Source organism: Rhinatrema bivittatum, chromosome 3 (genome assembly GCF_901001135.1).
Source record: "Rhinatrema bivittatum chromosome 3, aRhiBiv1.1, whole genome shotgun sequence".
In the NCBI taxonomy this organism is placed as follows: Eukaryota; Metazoa; Chordata; class Amphibia; order Gymnophiona; family Rhinatrematidae; genus Rhinatrema; species Rhinatrema bivittatum.
In genome coordinates this window covers 416,082,039-416,098,123 of record NC_042617.1, presented here as the reverse complement: position 1 = coordinate 416,098,123, position 16,085 = coordinate 416,082,039, and the positions used below count along the sequence as shown (strand labels likewise).

The following is a 16,085-nucleotide window of genomic DNA, read 5'->3' as shown; positions in this document are numbered from 1 at the left end:
AGCATTTACAGGTGGCGGGAGGAAGTATGTGCAGTGGTAGGCAATGCCAGAGATCGATTAAAGAATATGGTATTCTAAGAGGTCATGAAATTGGACAAATTTTATAGGCCTGAGGTGACATTGGTTTCTTTGTTTTTAACAATGATGGGGCCATCATAGTCTCATGATCTTTCCTAGATTTCTTGTGTAGTTGGTCCATCAATTCCACCTTGCCAAGATTTGCAGCTTTGGACTCCTAGATGGGGATGAAGAGAAATCTTCTATACAGGAGATCCAGACACAGAAGAGAAAAAATGGTTGGCTTTTAAATATGTCAAAGAGATTTCTATTAGAGTACTTGGGCAAGTTGGGATTTTTTTTTTTGGTTGTTGTTAAATGTGTTCACATTTCTGATACCTACACTGAAGTTAGAAAGCAAATAAACCGGGAACACATCCCTCAGATTTTGGAAAAGCAAGGTGACCGATTACAGACATCAAGAAATTAGCCCAGGATGCAAAATTAGCTTTTAATCTGCAAGACCAGATTCAGATCTACTATCAAATTTGCGCAGCTACTAAATCAGGGCCAAGCAACTCCAGGCCTAAAATGCACAGACAGGACTGGTTTTCAAGATATCCTCAATGAACATACATGTGAAAGATTTATATGCACTGTGTCTATTGTATGCAAATATATTTCATGCACAATTAAGCTCTGGAATTTGTTGCCAGAGACTGTGGTTAGTGCAGTTAGTGTAGCTGGGTTTATAAAAGGTTTGGATAAGTTCTTGGAGGAAAAGTCCATTAACTGCTATTAATCAAGTTGACTTAGAGAATGGCCTCTGCTATTACTGGCATCAGTAGCATGAGATCTTCTTAATTTTTGGGTACTTGCCAGGTTCTTGTGGCCTGGTTTGGCCTCTGTTGGAAACAGGATGCTGGGCTACATGGACCCTTGGTCTGACCCAGCATGGCAATTTCTTATGTTCTTATGCATATTCACTATAGATATCCTGAAAACCAGACATCTATGTGGCATTCCAGGACTGAATTGCCTACCCCTGTACTAGATCATCATATTTACCAATTGCCCTTTTCCAATAAATCCTCTGTATATACATTAGTCCTTGGAGGTTTGCATTAGGTCTTTAAAAAACCACAGAATGTGAAAATCCCTAACATCCTTTCTCTCTATATTCTTTAGTGCATCTTATCCATTATTTCAAATCTACTCCAGGGGGAAATCAAAGGATTTTTCATGTTCTAGCCGCAAGAAAAAAACATAAATCCAAGAAGTGTCATACCAGGTCAGACCAAGGTCCATTGAGCCCATTATCCTCTCTCAGTGGCTGATCAGGGTCACAAGTACCAGGCAGATCCCCAATAGATGATCAATTTCTTGTATCTCACTTCCACAGATAAGCACTGGCTTTCCTAAGTATACATGTCTGATAACTGTTTACAGACTTTTCCTTCAGGGACTAGTCCAATCCTCTTTTGAACCCCACTGTGTTAGTTGCTTAGACCACATCCTCAGGCAACAGATATGATAGCTTGATTGTGCACCCAGTGAAAAAATTCTTCCTACGATTTGTTTTAAATCTGCTAGTTGCTAGTTTCATGGAGCATCCCCTAGTCCTAGGATTTGAAAAGGTAAATTTAACAGTTCTAACTCTACTTGTGATTTTATACATTTAGCAGAGTTGCTTACCTATAACAGGTGTTCTCCTAGGACAGCAGGATGTTAGTCCTCACACATGGGTGACATCATTGGATGGAGCCCGGCATGGAAAACTTATGTCAAAGTGTGCACACTGAGCATGCCTAGCATGCCTAAACCACACATCCACGTGGGGTCCCCTCTTCAGTCTTGTAACATAAGTTATGAAATTAGTAACATAAAACAAAACCATAAGAGAACCCAATTCCGCAGGGTGGTGGACAGGTTTCATGAGGAAAACACTTGTTATAGGTAAGCAACTCTGCTTCTCCTAGGACAAGCAGAATGGTAGTCCTCACACGTGGGTGAATCCCTAGCTACAGGCTGCTCCCCAACAGAAAAGGAGACCAGACACCAATCAGGTGCCAAAGGGCACAAAAGTGCTGTTCATAAGAGGGGGGAGACAGCCTGAACCTAAACAAAGGGCCCTAGGCAAGGAGACTTGGGTTCTACACCTCAAAGAGATTCCGAACCTACTGTCACGTTGGCCATCCCTATCCAGACAGTAGTGGGATGCAAATGTGTGAAGAGAACTCCACGTCACAGCCTTGCAGATCTCCACGGGAACTGCTCGCAATTGGGCCACCAACGTTGCCATGGCTCTGACAGAATAAGCCTTGACATGACCCCCCCACCCCCCCAAGATGCAGTCCCGCCTGAGCATAACAGAACAAGATGCAATCTGCTAGCCAACTGGATAGTGTCTGTTTGGCAACAGCAAATGCCAATCTAGTCCTGTCAAAAGAGATGAAAAGTTGGGTGGACTGTCTATTTAAATTCTTTTTTATACCGAAGTTCATGGCAAATTTCATGGGCTTCTGTCCGCTCCAGGCAGAAGGCTAACGCTCTTTTGCACTCCAAACTATGAAGTGCTTGTTCACCTTGGTGCGAATGGGGCCTCGGAAAGAATGTTGGTAGGAACACTGACTGGACTTCCATCTTAACCACCACCACCACCCTGTCATGATAAATCTTGGTATAAGGTGGATAAGTCACCAAGGCCTAAAGCTCACTGACCCTATGCACTGAAGTGACCGCCACCAAAAGCATGACCTTCCAGGTCAGGTACTTCAAGTCACAGATGTGCAGTGGCCCAAAAGGAGCTTTCATCAGCTGAGCTATCACCATGTTGAGGTTCCTAGACACAGCAGGAGGTCTTAGGGGAGGCTTCATTTGAAGCAGGCCCTGCATGAATTATACAACTATAGGCTAACAGAGACTGGCACATACCACCAAGGTGTAGATGGTACGCCCATTGCACTCAGATGAACTAACAGAGATGGTCTTTAAACCAGCCTCTGACAGGTGTAGGAGGTAGTCAAGCAGTTTTTGTGTGGGGCAGGAGAATGGATCTAGGGCCTTCTGCTCATACCACATCTCCTCCACAGGAATTTCTAGTAGAAGGCTTCCTGGAAGCTACTAAGACCTGAGACACATCCCCAGAAAGATCGAGGGGTTGCAGAATTAACCTCTCAACATCCAAGCCATGAGTGACAGGGACTGTATGTTGGGATGCCACAGCCTGCCGTGTTCTTGAGTGATGAGAGCTGGGCAAGTCTCCAGACTGATCAGTTCCCAGATGGACAACTCCTGGAGGAGCAGAAACCAGATCTGTCTTAGCCAATGAGAGGCTATGAGGATCATAGTCCCTCGGACCTCTCAAAGCTTAAAGAAAGAGTCCTCATCACCAGAGAAATTGGAGGATATGCTTACAGAAGACCCTTGCTGCAATGGCGGGCAAAGGAGTCTGAGGCTGGATTCCCATCTGACCTGTACAGAGAGTAGAACTGGGCTACCTCCCTGTTGCAGGGGGATGCAACCAAGTCCACCATTGGGTTCCCCAGAGATGGAAAATTCAGTTCGCTAGCCGCTGGTCGAGAGACCACTCATGGGGTCTGAAGGCACGACTCAGTCTATCCACTATCATGTTCTCCATTCCAGCCCTGAAAATCATCCCGTGGAACAGGCCCCAGGTCCAAATATGATTCTTTACATCCCTGCTTGTTGACATACCACATTGCAACTTGGTTGTCTGTCTGAATAAGGACAATTTTGTTGGACAGCCAATCTCTGAAAGCATATACTTGATCGCCCGTAGCTTCAGGAAGTTGATCTGACACTTTGCTTCCTAGGCGGACCACAGGCCCTCGGTGTGGAGCACCTTGGCATGAGCTCCACACCCCAAGGTGGACGCATCCGTGGTAAGGACAATTTTGGGTGATGGTATTTTGGAAGGACATTCCCTGCTCCAAATTCGAGAGAAACTGCCACCAGGACAAAGATTCTGGAGAGACAGAGTGACTCTGATGTGAGCCTGGAGGCTCTGCATGGCCTGGTGCCACTGTGACCTCAAGGTCCACTGGGCTCTGCTCATATGAAAATGTGCCAATGGAGTAACATGTACAGTTGTGGCCTGTGGCTCAACATGTGCCAAGCTGACACCTGCTGACTCTGTTGGATCACCCCCGCTATGGGCGCTAAGGTGACCGCCCTAGATCACAGTAGGAAGGCTTTTGCCTGTGCAGCATCTAGCAGGGCTCTGATTAAGTCCAATTGAGGTGCCGGGCTGAGATGGGACTTTGGGTAGTTGATGAAACCTAGTGACTCCAGCACCTGGATGGTCATGTGCCTGGACAGAGTGGCCCCGACCTGAGATGTGCTCTAGACTAGCCAATCATCCAGAAAAGGGAAAAAACATGCACTTCCAATCCAGAGGTTCGCTCCCACCATGGCCAGACATTTTGTAAAGACACGTGAGATCAAAGCTAGCCCAAAACAGCAGCACTCTATACTGTAAGTGCTGTTTCCCACTACAAATCTGAGATACTTCCTGTGATTGGGGAATATCTCGATGTGGGAGCACACGACCTTTGAATCGAGGGAGCATAGCAGTCCCCTTTTTGCAGGAGGGGATCAGGGTGCCTAGGGAAACCATCTTTATCTTCTTTTTTTTTTTTTTTTTTTTTTAGAAACTGTTCAAGGCCCTCAGGTTTAGGATGGGATGGAGTCTCCCTGTTCTCTTTGGGATCAGGAAGTACCAAGAGTAGAATCCCCACTCTCTTTGTCCTGGAGAACGAGCTCGACCACTCTGGCCATTAAGGCGGTGGAGAGCTCCCTGATGTGCTATAGGCCCCCAAAATGGGTACAGGAGTCAGTTTGGTGGGACACCCATTAAGTTCAATTGGTACCCATGGTGGACAATTGGCAGAACCCACTGGTCCGAGGTATTTTGGGGGGGGGTTTAATTCTTTATTTATTGTTCTAAAAAAATTACAACAAATAAAACAACTTTGAAATTAAACTGAGAATGATACACTTGTAAACAAAATAAAATAATGTAGCAATTTAAACAAAGAAATCAGCAAAAATATCATTACTCCATAAATAAGGAAAAAGAAGTGAAAAATATCACTATCTGAATGGAACTTAAGCAAATTTGCATTATTTAGATCCTTCTTTATACACTATTCCGGTCATTATTATGCAAGAAGGTTCTTAAGACCTGTAGGATCAGTGAATACATAGTTATTTCCATTCAGTTTTACAATACATTTGCATGGATATTTCAAATTAAAATAACCTTTTCCACAACTTTCTCTCTATACTGAAGGAAAGTTTTCCTTTGTAATTGTGTAGCTTTTATGAGGTCTGGGAACATCCAGACTTTTTGCCCATAAAAGGTAGATCCAGTCAAAGCCCCATCCCCATGTTTGGCTGGAGAGCTGGCTGGGGTTTTGGAGCTCTGTTGCCTGGGTTGGTCATGGGAGCTCACCCTCTAAATGGGAATGAGTGGCTGGAGGATAGTACGTCATCTGGCGATAGACTACCTCTGACCCTGCCTCGCAAACCTCCTGACTGAGGAGGGCGGGCCTAAAGTGGCGGCGGAGGGTCTCATGGTGATCCCGTAACTGGGTCACCGCATCTCTCATCTTATCTCTGAAGAGATTTTCTCTCCTGTACACAGTAAGTCCTTGAGTATTTCTTGTACCTCCAGACGGAGATCCAAGGCCTGCAGCCATGCCATTCTGCGAGCACAGATTCCCACCGCCGACATACTCACTGCCGAGTCAAAAACATTGTAGGTTGAGCCAACCTCGTGTTTTCCACACTCAAGACCCTGCCGCATCAGCAATAGGAAAGGGTCTTGCTGCTGCTGAGGCAGCCGCTCAGTCAGCTCCTGCATCTGCTTCCAGTGGTTGTGTGAGAATTGGTTCATGTACAGCTGGTAAGAGGCAATGCAGGCAATGAGCATGGCCCCCTGAAATACTTTTCTCTGAAGAGCATCCATCACTCTGTGATCCTTCCCTGGGGGCGCCAAGGCTTGGGCCCAAGAGCGCCTGGCCTTCTTGAGAGCAGATTCGACCACTACCAACTGGTGTGCTAGCTAACGCTTTTCGAATCCGGTAGCCTGTTCAATGAGGCAAACCCCATCCGCCATCCTGTTGACATGAGGCACTGTGAGGGGTTGTTCCCAGATCCTCAGCAGCAACTTCTTAAAGATCTCATACACTGGGATTCCCACAATCTCTTTAGGAGCCTCCATGAACTGAAGGATTTCAAGCATCTTATACTTGGCATCCTATACTCTCACCATATTATAAACTTATACTTACTTTTTAACTATATATCTGTTAACCATATACGTTACCAATTGTTCTATGTAATTGTTATGCTACACTATATAAGCACAATGTTCCTTGTAAACCGATACGATGTGCAAACGGTTATCAGTATATAAAAGCTATTAAATAATCAATCATCTTCTGACATCAACTGAAAAGGGATGGCTTCAGCCATCATCCGCACAAACCTGCAAAGGGCAGGTTCTCAGGAGGAGACCCCCTCCACTCTTCTGGAGGAGACCCACTGAGTCCTCTGAGGAGGATTCCGCAGAGTCATCCCCCCAGGGGGTCATACGTGGCTTCATCCTCACTGAAATCCACAGGGGATGGAGCCTTAAGTACTTGGCCTTTGTCCAGAGGCGTGGGGGTGCAGTAGGCCTCTGTGTCCCCAGACTCTATGGAGCTTCCTTTGAGGAGGAACCAGTGATGAGCACAGTATCGGTCGGGAGAAGCATCGGTATCCCGCTGGGCATTGATGGCCTCACAGGAACCGGTGCCAACTGGGTCGGTAACATACCAATGAGCACATTGAACTGTTCCAGCAGGGCAAGCACCAGCATCGACAATATTGGTGCCACTGTTTGGATGTTGAGCAATACCCGCTCCACTGCTAGCCGGACTCTCCGCTCCAGGTACTCCTCAAAAGTTGCCGATGCCAAAGTCAACTGGGAGGCAGGAGGGGGGTGGCCACATCTTCCTTGGATCCTTGAGGTGGATCGGTGACTGGCACCAGGATTGGAGGAGACCATTGCGGACACCCGACATCGATGGAGGATGGGTGTTCCTTGCCGTGGGACATCACAGCTTCAGCTGGCGCCTTCCCAAGCCAAGCACAGTGCATCAAAGGTGACCGGTGCTAATGCTTCCTCGGCTTTCCTCGGGGCTTGGCCTGGTCTTTCCCCAGTGCTGAGGTCGATGACAAGGAACCTGACATCCTTGACATGAAAGAGACTGATAGAGGACAGTCCCTGGCACACCTATCCACTGACAGCACTGAAGGCCCCACCGATGTCGATGGCTCAGTGCCCACTGGTGCAGATGCCGCCGATGGCTCAGACTTCGATCCAAAGAACTTTTCCCTCTTGTCAAGTCGAGCACAACGTCCTTTAAGGGTCATCTGGACACAGAGGTTGCAACCCCGGACATCATGCGATGCCCCCAGGCAGAGTACACATTCCTCGTGGGGGTCCGTGATGGTCATGGCCCTTGGATACTGGGGGCACCGAAAACCCGATGAGGCCATGATCAATGGCAAAAAGGGGGAAAAATGAGAGACTGTGGCGGCCAGCAGCCAACGCCATTGGGCACCGAAGCACTGCCACCACAGGGGAGGACGAAAGCGAAAAGCTTACCAAACTGCCCGAAAATCCTGAGAAGACTTAAGAGGAGCCTAAGAGGGACCTGGCCTTGAGACACAACAAACACCGCAAAAATCCATGAAAAAAGTATTCCCGAGGCAATTTAAGTAGAAAAGCCACAAGTGTCACGATGTGAACAGCTCCACGGAAAAAAAAAAAAAAAAAGACTGAAGAGAGACCCCGCATGGACGCATGATTTAGGGCATGCTAGGCATGCTCAGTGTGCACAAAGTTATAGCAACTTTGACATAAGTTTTTCATCCCAGACTCCATCCAATGTCACCCATGTGTGAGGACTACCATCCTGCTTGTCCTAGGAAAACAATCATATCCCCTCTATAGTCTCTTTTCCAAGCTAAAAAGCCCTAATCTGTTTAGCATTTCTCCATAAGGAAGCTTTTTCATCCACTTTTTATCATTTGTCATCCCGTCTCTGTATGTTTTTTATGTCCACTGTGTCTTTTTGAGATGGGGTGACCAGAATTGCATATAATACTCCAGCATTATGAGACTCAATTTTGTTCTCTATTCCTTTCCAAATAATTTCTAGCATTCTATTTGCCATTTTGACAGTCACTGTGCACCGAGCTGAAAATCTCAGGGTAAATTATTGTATCCTAAGAATTTGGTCCTATATTGCATGAAGAATTGAAATATTCTCTTTATATTAAAATTTTAAGTCAGCTTAGTCTAGAACTGAAAAACCTAGTCTTAAATCTGTGCCATTTCTCTGGTAATGCACTAAAGACCGAAGCTGGGAGCATGGACTTATTAGTTATCTCCAGGTCTGATGCGTCTATCCTACCATTTCTATCTTGCAACATTATTCTGACTCTCAGTAAAGGACATCCACACTAGACACTATTAGGCAGCATTTGGGCAGGGATGTCAAACCCAGGCTGCAAATGAGTCTGGTTTTCAAAATAGCCAAAATACACTAATCCATTCTTGAACAGAATGTTTGCAAATATAGCAACTGCATATTCATGGTAGTTATTTTGAAAACCAGATCAGTTTGAAGCCCTTGGAAAGGATCAACACCCCTGGCCTAGACTTTTCCCCCAACCTGTCTATAGAGTTCAGAAACTAAGCCCTTCCTGTATCTAAGTATCCAAGATTTTTTTATCCTGGGGGGAGGCTGCAAGTGAGAGAAGACGACAAATCTAGACTGAGCCCCTTCTGGACTTTCTTCAACCATCCCTGCTTTCAGGAAAAATACTCTGGAGAGGGAAATGCTATTTCAACCTTCTAGAGTAGAGCATTTTGGGCCAATGCAATAAAGTACGCCCAGCCTAGCGAGCAGTTGGACATGTGTTTTGGATGCACATCCTTAACCCTGATGCAATAAGGGGATCAGCGCTTCCAAAATGCATGTCCAAACAAAGGCAGAGTGAATAGCACTCACCATATGTAAACATCATGTAGTAGATGCTATTACCTATTACCTTGCAATGCAAAAAAATCCCCATACATCCAAGGCGCACTTTTTAATCTATAAAATTTTATGCCTGTATGAATCAGGTGTAAAGTCTTCGCAAAGTGTCAAGGGCTCAACTTAAACAAAAAAAAAAAAAAACCACACGATTTTTTATGGTTCCTCCCACTTAGTATCAATGTGATACTAAGTAAGAAAAACCACAGAAAGCAATATCATGAAAAATTTTTAAAAAAGCCTTGACATAAAAAAAGTTTGGGGGGCACACAATATTCCCGCTCAGGGCGTGTATACTGTGCGTGCGTATTGTGCCATTAAAACAGTTGCCATGAGAAAAAACAGGATGGCAAATTGAGCGCCTGTTTCTTAACCCACGCAGTCACGTCTCTTGGGCGCCCGATGCCATGGATGCGCTAAGGAAGCACAATTTATGCCTAGAATGTCCGTTTTAGCGTAGCAGCTCATTTACATATTGCATAGTGCACAGAAGTGGATGTGTATGCATTAAAAAAAAAAACCAAAAAAAAACACATGCGCCCAGTTTGTATACTTTTTTTTTTTTTTTTTAACACACTTTATTGCATCAGCAGGTTAGGAATAAACAAGTTTACTTACCGTAAACGTTGTTTCCATAGATAGCAGGATGAATTAGCCATGCTGTCCTGGGATCTGTCAATCAGGTCCGGGAGGCGGAGCTTGTTAAGCAGAGGTTAGTCTTTTTGTTCCCTCTGCGGCTGCGTGTGTGTTCCCGCGCAGGAAGTAATAGATTCTCCTCAGTCTGTGATTAAGCTGTAGTTGGTAGAAGGCTAAGACTGTGGCTGCCAGGGAGGAGGGTGGGTCAGCATGGCTAATTCATCCTGCTATCTACGGAAACAACGTTTACGGTAAGCAAACTTGTTTTTTCCCGTCGATAGCAGGGCTGAATTAGCCATGCTGTCCTGGGAGTCCCAAGCTCCCGATCACGTTAGGAGTTATCATGGTAATGGAACGTGATCTATGAGATCGTGGCAGTCACTTAGAGTGGGATGGTACAGATTGTAGGATTGCTTGTCCTATCTTTGCATCCGTGGCTGCTTGCTGGTCAAGGTAGTAATGTGATGTGAAGGTATGGAGTGATGACCATGTAGCTGCCTTGCAAATATTAATTGGTTGTACATTCTTAAGGTGTGCCCACGAAGTCGTTAGGACACGGACCTGATGAGCCTTGGGTTTTGGCGAAAGAAGCAGTTTTTGTTTGTTATAGCAGAATTGAATGCATTGAACTATCCAGCTCGATATGGTACGTTTTGTTACAGGTAGACCCGGTGTCTTAGGATCAAATGATACAAACAGTTGAGAAGCTCGGGATGGAGAGCTTGTTCTACCTCTATAGTATGCTAGCGCCCTTTTACAGTCTAGCGTGTGGAGTAGTTTTTCACGCTCATTGGTATGTGGTTTTGGAAAATATATACGCAATTCGATATTTTGGTTGAGATTGAACTGAGAGATTACTTTCGGAAGGAAAGAGGGGTGCGTTCTGAGCACCACCTTTTGATGAAAAAACTGTTAAGTACGGTTCATAGTGGACCACTGCTTGTAATTCACTGACTCGCCTTGCCGAAGTTACTGCTACTAGAAATACCACTTTCCATGTCAGATACTTCATGTGTGCTGAATCCAGAGGTTCAAATGGGGGAAGCATGAGTTGTTCTAAGACTGGATTGATATGCCAAGGAACTGCCGGCCTTGTGATGGGAGGTCGTAGGTGAGACAGTCCTCTGATGAAACGAGAGAGGAGTAGATGATTAGATATTGCGACATCATTGCAAGGTCTATGTTAGGCTGCAATGGCACTGAGATGAACATGAATGGAAGACGTGGCTAGTCCATCTTCATATAGTGTATGTAAATAATCCATCAATTGTTCAGGTGGGCAGTCCAGTGGTGATATGTGATTGGACGTGCAACCAGTGGAATAACGTTGCCATTTGTAATTGTAATTTTTTTCTTGTGGAGGGTTTTCTAGACTCTAATAGTATGAGTTGTGCGTGTTGTGATATTTTTTGTTCTGTTAATAAAAGCCGGTCAACCTCCACGCTGTTAAGTGGAGGGATGCGTGTAATGGGTGAAGAAGAGTCCCTTGTTCCTGGAGTAGAAGATCTGGTCGATTCAGAAGACGGATTGGTGTGTCGCTGGATAAGTGAAGAAAGTAACTGTACCACGGTTGTCGTGACCAGGCCGGGGCGATAAGAATCATTTGAGCTCTGTCCGCTATGCACTTCTGAATTGTCCTGGTGATCAAGGTATGGGAGGAAAGGCATATAGAAGACCTGTCGACCAAGGAATTAGGAACGCATCCTGCGCCATTCGGATGTCGCTGGGTCTTATGGAACAGAAACTTGGAACTTGTTTGTTGAGTTCTGTTGCAAATAGATCGATTGATGGTGTCCCCCATCTGTGGAAGACACTGTGTGCTATGTCTGGATTGAGAGACCATTCGTGGGGATGGAAGATGCGACTTAACTTGTCCGCTCTTGTATTTGCAATTCCCGGTAGGTACGTCGCTTGTAGATGTATGCAATGCTGTTGTGCATGTTGAAAGATGATCAACGTCTCTTTGCAAAGGGCCCAGGAACCCGACCCCCCTTGTTTGTTGATGTAGAACATTGCTACTTGATTGTCCGTGTATATCATGACTCTGCGGCCCTGCAGAAATTTTTGAAAGGCTTGTAGAGTGTTGCAGATTGCCCTGAGTTCTAACAAATTGATTTGTAGATTTTGTTCCGCCAAGGTCCAGAGACCTTGTGTCTCGTAAACCTCTAGATGTGCTCCCCAATCCTTCCGTGATGCGTCGGTAGTGAGGACTGCATTGTGGATGGGCGGGCGGAACAATGCTCCCTTCGTAAGTGTGGACTGAAAAAGCCACCATGCGATGTCCTTTTTCATTTCTGCTGTAAGAACGATCGGTTGCGTCAGTGGTTGTATGTGTTGTTTCCACTGTCGCTTCAGTCCCCACTGTAGGCGTCTCATGTGTAAATTGGTGTTTGGAACCAGGAAATTGGCCGCTGCCATATGACCCAAGATTACTAGCACTTGCCATACAGAGGTTGTCTGGGTTCCATGTAATTGTTGTAGTAGGTGGTGCAATTGTATTTGTCTGTCCACTGGAAGATAAGCTCTGGTTTGTGTCGTATTCAGATAGGCGCCTATGAATTGTAGTTGTTGCGCTGGTTGTAGGTGAGATTTTTGGAAATTGATCACTAATCCCAACTGTTGTAAACATTGTAGGATCTGGTGGAGTTGCTGCAAGAGCAGCTCTCGAGTCGGGGCTACAATGAGCCAATCGTCCAGGTAAGGAAAGATTGTCATCCCCTGCTATCTGAGATGAGCCACCTCAACTACCATGCACTTGGTGAACACTCTGGGTGCAGCTGATAACCCAAAGGGGAGTACCCTGTATTGGTAGTGTTGATGCTTGTACCAAAACCATAGGTAACACCAAGAGGATGGGTGGATTGGAATGTGAGTATACACATCCTTCAGGTCGATTGAACACATCCAGTCGTTGGGTTGCAGTAGTGGTAGAATCGATTTCAAGGATACCATCTTGAATTTTTCTTTGTTCAGGAATTTGTTGAGTTCCCGAAGATCTAGACTGGGTCGTAGGCCACCCGACTTCTTGGGAATCAGGAAATAAGGGGAGTAAAAGCCCATGTTTCGATGATTCTGGGATAGAAGCGCGATGGCCTTCTGTTTGCATAAGTTGGAGATCTCGTGTTAGAGTTGTATTTGATTTCTCGCACTCCGTGTGGTGGACAAATGGGGCAATTTTGGTTTTGTCCGAAATTGAAGACGGTATCCCTGGCGCACAATATCCAATACCCACTGGTCTGATGTTATTTGTTCCCAAACTGGAAGGCACGCTTGAATCCGACCTGGTGGCGTTACGGGGTGTGATGGTGGCTTAAAGCTCAAAAAGACTGTGTCGCTTTAGGTGCGGAAGTTTGTTGTTGACTTTGTTAGCGGGGTGTATGAGGTTTTCCTCTACGAGTTACATGTGATTGTTGTTGGTGCGTTTGTGGTCTCCGATATGGTGGATATGACTGAGGACGGAAACCTTGGTACGACCTATAAGGCCTGCGGCCATACGATGGTCTTCGAGTATACGGGTAGAATCTTTTAGAGGACGGATAGGCCGGATGTGATTGCAGAGGCTGCACGGCTATCGCATCTTCTTTTAGTTTACCCACTGTTTCTTGTAGCTTTGTGCCAAAAAGGTTCTACCCTGTGCATGGAAGATTGGCCAGTTTGTCGTGGACGTCTTCCCTTATAGAACTAGAGCATAGCCACACTGTTCTACGTGCTGTTATGGCCGTCGCCAATGCTCTGGACGACGTCTCCATGCCCTCATATACGGATGGGAGGAGATGCCTGGTGCACTCTTCCATGTCATGTAGGGTCTGTGGTGGTTGATCCCCTGTCGTTGATAGTAATCCTTTTGCTTCTTGGATGCATTCGTACATGTATTGCACCATGTAGAACTGATGATACATAATCCTCGTGGAGATCATTGCATTTTGGTAGATCTTACATCCCACTTCATCCAGGTATTTGTTGTCCTTGATGGGTGGGTAGGTTGCATGGAGCTTAGGTTTCTTAAATCGCTGCATCGCAGATTCCACTACTACAGATTCATGAGGGAGTTGCGGGAGCGAGTATGGTGTATCTTTCTTGATACGGAATTTTATGTCCGACTTCCGGGAAACCGCTTGTAATGACTGAGGTGTTTCCCAAGACTTTATAAGCAGGCGATGAAGTAAATCATGTGGAGGCAGGGTGGTGGGTTCCCCCAGGACATCGAAGATCTTCAAGAGTCCTATAGTCTCCGATCTGGGGTCAGGTTCTTTTTGAACCTGCAATTGCAGGATATTACCCATCTTTTCCAGAAACCTGGGATATGATAGGTCCTCCGGTGGGGACTATGGTTCTTGTGGCAACTCCGGTGTGTCTGATGGAAAGCCAGTTGATGAGGATGGTGATCGAGAAGGAGAGAGTGTCTTCCAGAGTGTCTGGGTATGTAGGTGAGTGAAACGGGGTTAGCTCTCTCGGGGAGTACGGCGGTTCACTTCCTGGGTCCCTCTGAGGTGTAGTGGTAGGGTCGATAGGCAAATCAACTCCAGATTCACCTAATGTAAATGAAGCTTCCAGTGTTTCTTAAAAACCAGCCAATGACTGAGATAAATGCCAAAAGGCGTCTTTTGTTGCCTGAGGCATGGTAGGTTTTCCCGTCTCCTGTGACCCAAGTGTCCCGATTGGTCGGGATGTATCTTCCTGTGCCTCCGAGGGGCTTGTAGATGACCTGGACATGTGCGATGAGGTGAGGCAGATAGGCGATTGCTGGAGTTTCGACTTATGGTGTGACACTAACGAGGATCTAGAGGTAGAAGGACTTATGTTTGTAGTCCTGTGCCATGGTGGTACGGTATGACGAGCCGAATGGTGTTTACGTCTAAGTTTAGGGTCATGTTCCTTTAACATGGCCAGAGTATGAGTATGTCTAGATCGCTTAGCCGAGGCATCCGACGTCCTATGTCTCGACTCACTGGAAGTGGAGTGTGAGCGGGAATGGTGCTTACGCTTGTGATGTCTTTTACGCTCCTCCGTAGATGTAAAGCTAGACATTAGAGGGGTCTGTCTAGATTTCCCAGATAGAGAGTATAAATCTGGTCTGTGTCCGGTTCTGACTGTGACCATTGTCCTTTCATGCGCCGATGATGGATCCCGCGCCAATGTCTGCGGCGCCGTTTTGCGAGCGCTGATGATGGGTCCCACGCCATCTCGTGTGGCGATGATGGCGATGATGGCTGCGGCGCTGTCTTGCTGGCCGATACTGGGTCCGGCGCCATATTTCGCGCGCCGATGTGTCCGACGCCGTATTATTGCATGTCGATGATTCCAGCGTCGTAGTGTTATGCGCCGATGGTTCCAGTGCCCTCTTGCGTGTCGATGCCCTCGACGTCGGTTGCTACGCCAGAATCTGATCCGTCTGCTGCGCAGATGGTGTTCGCCGTTTCGACTCTCTCCGGTGGCTGAAGAACCTTTGCGTCTTGGCATTGAGATTCGTTGCCATGAGATCAAACTAAGGAGTTCCCCACCGCTTGCAGGGAAGCTCCCAGGCCCTCCTAGAGAGAGTTCCCACTCTCCCGGATCCAACTGTTGTTGGCTAAGGTAATCCTGCTTGGACACTGTCGACTCCAGCAATATGTGACTCTGTGATTCCCTCAAGATGAAGCTCTGCCCACTTGCACAGCAGCTGAGCCTCATGCGCTACCGCAGGACTCTTGGTTCCGCCATGGCAGTTGATGTAAGGTACCATGGTCGAGTTGTCCGAGAAAACTCACACCACCCATCGCTGACCAAGGGCAGAAACTGCTCCAGAGCTCTGCGTACCGCTCTCGTCTCCAGGCGATTGATGGACCTTGCCGCCTTCCACTTGGTTGACCCGCAAAAGCATAACCCCCCCCCCCCCAAAAAAACAAAACAAACAAACCACACAACCACGGGCTCCTTGCCAGCACTTTCATTTACCTCCTGCCCTGACCCAGGCGCTAAAAACCTGCATGTAACAAACCAGCACTAACCAGATATTCCCGCTAGCGCAGCTCCCTGCATTGCCTATAAATAATCGCCTCCTTTGCATTCCATTAGCATGTACTTGCGCAAAAAAACTACGAGCGTCAGTGCATTTGTATGCGTCCCCCCTCCCCCCCCGCTCAAAACCCTCATTACATACCCATATAGGGCTTTGCATGGGAAAACACACGTACAAACACGTACAGGTGCGCACCTTATTATATCAGCCCCTAAGAGAGCTGTGGAAAGCAAAGAGAAAAGCAAGTTTGCTTACCGTAAACGGTGTTTCCGTAGATAGCAGGATGAATTAGCCATGCTGTCATGGGATCTGTCAATCAGGTCCAGGAGGCGGAGCTT

At 46.5% G+C, this 16,085-nt stretch overlaps 1 protein-coding gene across 2 annotated transcripts in view; it reads right to left on the bottom strand.

Moving 5' to 3' along the window:
* The window catches only part of ELOVL5 (ELOVL fatty acid elongase 5), a 124,428-nt gene that overhangs the window by 87,111 nt on the left and 21,232 nt on the right, over window positions 1–16,085 (bottom strand). The gene's annotated exons all lie outside the window — the stretch shown is intronic.